Source organism: Harpegnathos saltator, unplaced genomic scaffold, assembly GCF_003227715.2.
Source record: "Harpegnathos saltator strain DR-91 unplaced genomic scaffold, Hsal_v8.6 scaffold617, whole genome shotgun sequence".
Lineage (NCBI taxonomy): Eukaryota > Metazoa > Arthropoda > Insecta > Hymenoptera > Formicidae > Harpegnathos > Harpegnathos saltator.
Genome location: NW_020230446.1, coordinates 57,782 through 65,235, shown reverse-complemented (window position 1 = coordinate 65,235; position 7,454 = coordinate 57,782).

Below are 7,454 nucleotides of genomic sequence, written 5' to 3'. Positions count from 1 at the left end.
AAAAAAAGCAGAATTTATATCAGATATCAATTCAGAAAGTGATGACTTGGAAGAATTAAAAAAATTTCGAAAGAATAGGACCAAAAAAGCACTATCAAGCAGCGATGATGCTACTGATGACGGTGATGAAAGGATTCAGTTACCACCTTACCTTACAATTCCATAGATAAAAAAAGATGCATGTGATACAAAAATGAGTACATATTATGATAAGCCGAAGCAGCAATTAAAGAGTAAGTAAAAATAAATAAATAAATGTTTTGTTATATATCACAATATTTAATTAATCTTATTTATATTGAAACATAGAAAAGATATCTGTCCACAAAGAAAAAGTATTGGAAAAAACAAATACTAATTTAATGGAAATAAATAAAGAAACACATAATAATTTAGTTAATGACAATTGTGAAGGTAATTTTTATAATTATAAATAAATATAATTGTAAGAATATTAATTGTTTTAAACATGTATATTGAGAGACCTTCTTTTGTAGCAATACTTGATAAAGATGAACAAATACATGAATACATGAATACATGAATACATGAATACATGATGTCGAATCTTTTGACAAACATTTTAAAACTAAAAATGATAATAGTTTATGTAAGTACTAAATCTGATTTATGAATCTATTTTATGTGTCATTAGGTTTATATTTTAATAATCTTATTTTATATCTTTAGTAAGCTCTGACTTTCAACGCTATGTAAACTGGCAGACATAGGATTCAAAATGTCCTCAATAGAAGAACAGGAAAGACTTTTAAACAATAGATTTGATATCATGTTACAAAAACTGGACAAATGTTTTTTGCATGAGGAAATTTCGGAGAAAGAAGTTGCAGAACAATGTTTAATGGATAACTTTCCTACTGATAATATTGAGGATCTTGAAAAATTTGAAAAATCTTTAATTGATGGTACTATTAAGCGCAAACAACTGGTAAGTATTATAAAAAATTTGATTAAGTATGTATAACATTATATTATATCCCCGTCAAATCTCTGTGGAAACAAATTTTGCCAATTATGCTATAAATTTAGTTAGTATAGAGTGTTAACAAAAATCTAATAATCTGAGAATGTACGGCAGATTGGTGGTAGAAATCAATCAAGATCTGTCGCTAATCTGAAATCTGCATACAGATGGCACCAAATCTGCTGCCAAGTTTTGACTGAACTTTTACTAATCAGCCGACAGACTGTAAACATTTTATTTATTGGGATCTTTCTTATATATTTTCACTTGTACAGATTAAACAGCTATCAAATATTGGGGGAAATAATGTCAAAGGAATCACTTTTAATCTTTTACGAATATTAATGTCGGATGCGTTAGCTTCTACATTTAGTTATGTTGGAGGCAAAAGAAAACGGATATTTTACGATTTACAATTACGAAAAATTATATGTAGTGAGTAAATAATTAAATATTTAAATATATGATATAAGCAATATTTATAAATATAATTTTATTCTTAATATTTAATTTTTTATTTTTTAGGTGTTGTCCGAATTCGGTTTGCGGATGCAACCGAATATTGTATTTCCGAACCAATAAAATCTTGGTTACGTCATGCCAATGAACGTTATTTAAAGAAAACTAAGTAAGATTTTACAAATTTCCTAAGTAAATATATATGATAAGTAAATATATGGTAAGTAAATATATTTATTAATTATAATCTTTATTTACAGAACACAAATGTACGTAAATTCACAGGATGATACAAATGGACATTCACAGGATGACACAAGTGTATGCAAATAAATACAACTATTATTTGCATTACATAGCAAGATAGCTACAAATGTTCCTATAAACTTGTTTTAATTTTCGTTCGTTTATATAAGTTTATATAAGTTTATATAAGTTTTTTTATATAAAACAAAAAAATTATTTTTTATTTTAAATGCAAACAAATTTACACAAAGGTATTTTTAATTACAAGTTTGCTCTGGTTGCTTTCCAGTTAGTGACAAAAATCGATACATCATTTTGTTTTTGTTGCCGATTATATACAGGATGTTTGATAGCTGATCATGCAGACGAAAGATGGAGATAGATTGGGTGTAGCCGAGAAGAAAAGTCATGTACCATAATGTCAAGTTGGCAATAGTTACCGAGTTATTAATTAAAACATGTGAGCCAACAAGCGCGTAGAGAGCGGACGGCGGCCGCAGTAAGCACGTAGACATTTGATACAGGCGGAGTCAGCGAGTGAAGGTTGGCGAGCGCGCGCGGCGAGGGGCAACGTAAGCGACAAGAGGCGATCACGCGCGACGAGGAGCGAGCGAGAGCTTTTTCTTTATAGCTTTTTCCTTATAGCTCGCTCGCTCCTCGTCGTTTGCGCTCGCTCGCTCTTCGTCGCGCTCGCTCGCCTCTTGTCGCTTGCGCTCGCTCACTCCTCGTCATTCGCGCTCGCTCGCTCCTCGTCGCGCGCGTTCGCCTCTTGTTGTTTACGTTGCCCCTCGCCGCGCGCGCTCGCCAACCTTCACTCGCTGACTCCGCCTGTATCAAATGTCTACGTGCTTACTGCGGTCGCCCTCCGCTCTCTACGCGCTCGTTGGCTCACATGTTTTAATTAATAACTCGATAAGTATTGGCAATTTGACATTATGGTACATGACTTTTCTTCTCGGCTACACCCAATCTATCTCCAACTTTCGTCTGCATGATCAGCTATCAAACACCCTGTATATCAAACAAAAGTAGAAATGATACTTTTGTCGATTTCTGTTATTATCTGGAAAGCAATCTTAATTTGTTTGCAATTACTAGTCTGTTTATTCTCTGACGAGAGTCAAGTGCAATTTTATTTTGTTATAAATTATGTCGACAGCGTTCATATTTTTATGTCTATTAATTAAATAAGAGAAATTTTCAATTTATCTTAATTTTTATTTAAAGCTTGCACGTACACATAAGTTTCAAGTTTACATAAAAATGTTTTTTACACAAAGTAAAAAAGAAACGTATATTCATTTCTTCTTCTATTTTACGAATATAAATTTTTAAAGTATTGTACAAATGTTGAAAATTCATTATTTTATGTCAGTTATGCTGTAATTTGAGTATAAAAGTTCTAGTTTCTTTTTATTTTAATTTAAAATTAATTAGTGTTTGTAATTAATATTAATCGTCTGAATTAATATTGGTGGGATTGCAAGGGCATAATCTATTTCGAGCTTCTCCCCGCTGGCGAAACGATTGATTCGGACAAGTACTGTCGCCAATTAACCAATCTGAATCGAGAAATAAAAGAGAAACGTCCGATTTTGTCAAATCGCAAGGGAGTCGTCTTCCATCACGACAACGCCAGACCACACGTTTCGAAAAAGATGCTGCGCAAACTGAAGAGCCTGAAATGGGATGTCTTAACGCATCCACCGTATTCTCCTGATATCGCACCATCTGACTATCACTTGTTCCGGTCATTGCAAAATTATTTAAATGGAAAAAACTTCGACTCTTTGGAGGCCTTAAAAAACGGCGTCTCTTCGTTCTTCGAATCTAAACCGCGCAGTTTTTATGATCGAGGCATCCGTATGCTGCCAGAACGTTGGGAAAAGATTATAGAAAACGATGGAGAATATATCATTGATTGAATAAAGATTTTTGTTTGCCTAATCACTGTGTGACTTTTACTCACAAACTCCGCACGAACTTTTGCACTCACCCAATAAATTATTATATAATTATATTATATTATATAATGTAATTTGTAATTATTGAAAATAATAATTTAAAAATAAACAAAAAAGTTCAGATGTAAAATATGAAATTTGTATTATAATTTCAGAATTTTTTCCATGAAACGTACAAAAAATATCCTTAACATATGCTATAAAAGTTCTTAAGATATTTCACAAGATTGCTCACATATCCTATAAAAGTCCTTAAGATGTTCCACAGAATCCCTAACATATCCTATGGAAGTCCTAAGGGATGTTCAACAGGATCCTTAACATATCCTGTAGAAGTCCTTAGGATGTTCCACAGGATCTCCCTGGATTCTCCAGAGGCTAATATTCGGCTATCATTTGCTCTTCCTCAGGACGTCCAGAGGACGTCCGAGAATTATAATGAAAATAGAATGTCCTCGGGATATCCTACATATATGTCCTGGATTCCCTTTGGATATCCTAAGGACATCCTTGTGCTGTCTGGATATGTTCCTCAAAAACGTTTACATATTGATGCTCACTTTCTTGTGGAATGGAATATATTAATTCATCAGTGGAATTTTTAGTTGTTGATGGTGCATGTAGAAAAGAAGTAGTATCTTGGGGTACACTATTGGCATATTCTGAACCTCCTATCTCACTGTGAACAAGTAATTGTTTGAAAGCAGTTACAAATTGCCGGCAAGATGGGTTATTATTATGTCCACCTCTGCTACGGATTGCAGAGAAAAAGAGTTCAAGGTGGTCCTGCGACATTTTATAAGTTAATAAATAGTCCAATTTTACTTCTAATGGTCGTATATATTCTTCGCAAATACCAATAACGCTTTTTAAACTAACAATAAGGCCTAAAATCCAGTTTTTCGTTCTGTTCGTAAAAGTGGAATATTGTCACTATTCTTCAAAGAAACAATATATTTAATATAATTATGAATTTTGTTAGTGATTTCTGTAAAATTATCTTTTGATATACATTTTTGCGATTTAGTTTTGCAAAATTTACTTCGCGAATTTAACAGATCGAAAATATTATTCATTAAAAGGCAGAAATTTGCTGTGGCATCACTGTCTTTAAATTGAGGCATTTTACATTCTTTATTTAGAAAAGTCAATGCGTTTGCAACGCTAGCACTTAAAGTCTGAACCGCTAATTTCACTTTCATTTTTTCTTGTTCCCAGTTTAAATGTCTGCGTCGTATTTTGGTTGCAGCATGGAGATTGTTATATTCTTGAAATAGGACAAGATCTGTAATATATTTCCACGATATAATTTCGTTTAAGGCAGTACGCAAAATTCTATGACAAAAAGTAGCACGGATCAATTTCATCATATGGCAGACGTCTAATATAACCCACATTTTTTTTTCGTAATTGGATGAAGAAAATATGTTTTCAAATCTGTTATTATTGATATTAAGAGCGCAAAAAAGTTCTGAGCCCTAGATTTCATACTACTGAAACCACAATTTAAATTGCATTAATTTTCCCGCCCTCTTGCGGTTTTAAAGCAGTGACATTTGGTCTTTCGAAACATCGTGCGATTTGGCGTTTGATGCACATAACCTTAAAATCAGCAGTGTTCACGATGGCAATAACAAAAAAGCATATTCGATTTTCCATCCACTTCGCGTTTCATCTGGAGAAAAATGCTGCTGAAGCCACTGAAATGATCTGTGTCGCATATGGAGAGAACGCTATAAGTTATGCTACGTGTAAAAGGTGGTATCAAAAAGTTCGCCAAGGAGATTTCAGTCTTGAAGATGAACCGCGTGCTAGACGCCCTCAAAAGATTGAAACGGACGAACTGCAAGCATTGTTGGATATAAACTCTGCACAAACTGAAAAGGAGCTTGCAGAGCAACTTGGCGTTACGCGACAAGCCATTTCCACACGTTTACATGCAATGGGAAAAGTTCAAAAGGAAGGCAGATAGGTTCCGCATGCACTGTCCGAAGACAACAAAAATCGACGGCGTGACACGGCACTTACTTTGCTTTCAAGGTTCCGGAAAAAGGATTTTCTGCACCAAATCATTACAGGTGATGAAAAGTAGATACTTTATGATAATCCGAAGCGTAAAAAATCATGGGTTGACCCTGGTCAACCTTCGACATCGACGCCAAAGACCAATATCCACGCCAAGAAGGTTTTGCTTTGCATATGGTGGGATTGGAAAGGTGTATTGTATTACGAGTTGTTACAGCCGGGTGAAACAGTAACGGCAGATCGCTATCAGCAACAATTGAGCAATTTGAGCGATGCGTTTGAAAAAAAGAGGCCATTTACTGGCAAAGAACGTCGTAAAGTGATACTGCTTCATGACAATGCCCGACCACATGTTGCGAAAGTGACTCAGGACCATATCTTTGCGTTAGGCTGGGAACTTCTCCCGCACGCGGCGCATAGCCCAGACATGGCGCCTTCCGATTACTACCTATTCCGGTCTCTGCAGCATTTCTTGGCTGATACACATTTTGTGACACTTGAAGAGATACGAAAATGCATTGATGACTTTGTTATGTCCTGGAGGAGGAGCGCAACTTGGCGCTTGCTTTCGCAAGCTCCGACGTACTCGCAAGTCAGCGGTACAGATCAAGGATCGGAGCGATCCCTTTATCTGACGCGGACGTACGCCGGTGGTCCTTGATTTAGGTCAAGGAACTGAATCCTTTTACCTGGGATAGGACCGTGAGCGACGGTTGAAGGAAGGGAGAATTTTTGTTGAGAATAATTAGTCGGAAATCGTAATTGGATTGCAATTACAAATAATTTGTTTTATTGATGATTAAGCGGAAGTTTATGAAGGAATAAAATTTGTACGATTTATTTATGTATACATATGTGTTGTGTAATTACATGGGTGTGATGATGTGGTGGGTTCTAGCTAGAATTCTTAATTAGTCCGAGGGATATTCAGATAAGGAAAGATCTTGTGTCGGGGTGGCTGGCGGTGAGGGAGAGGATCGTCGCGAGGACGCCTCTGAGGGAGAAGGAGAATGAATGGGGATGAGCCCGCGAAGTAACGCCGCGTGGAAACCACGTGTGCCCCCTCGTAACGGTGAGGTCGATGGGGAAGATGTGGGGGATGAACTTCTAAGGAACGGAGAGGTTGTCGGAGATCGGTTCTCAGTGGGACTCAAGGATGTAGGAGAGTAAGATATGGGAGGGGTTTCGGGAGGAGAATCTGGAAGGAACAATAAGCTCGGGATTTTTGGTTCGTTAGGGCGGACAATATAATCCGGACGATCTTGTAATGAAAAATTTATGAAAGCTACTTCTAAATCCTCGCGGTTTTCGTACTCTCCTGCAGTAGTCAGGTCCGTTTGGATTAGATAATTTTGAGCCACTGCAATTGTATTTTACAGTTAAGGAGGAATGACAAGGGGAATAGAAAAGAAGGTGAAACAAAATGGAAAGAAAAGAGATCACTCAGATGAAAGAAAATATAAATGACTTACTACTGGATTCTTTTGATCTTAGTAGACAATGAAAGGTGTGGTTGCTGCGTCTCTGTGTGGATAGATACGTCAAGTTCTGCGCCAAGGACAGGCAGCTGGTTTTAGCAGGATCGCTCTCAATGACCCAAGAAAGCACAAGATCGTTGCACCGAATAATTAACAAGTGAAGAATACTGGTTGGTCTAAGCCACAAGTTGGCTTGATTGTTAAGAAAACCCTGAAGGGGTGCTGGAGAGAAGCGTCTGTCCTGGGTGCTGGATCGGCGAGAAGTGTCTGAGGCTTTTGACTTTTCTCAAAAAGTCA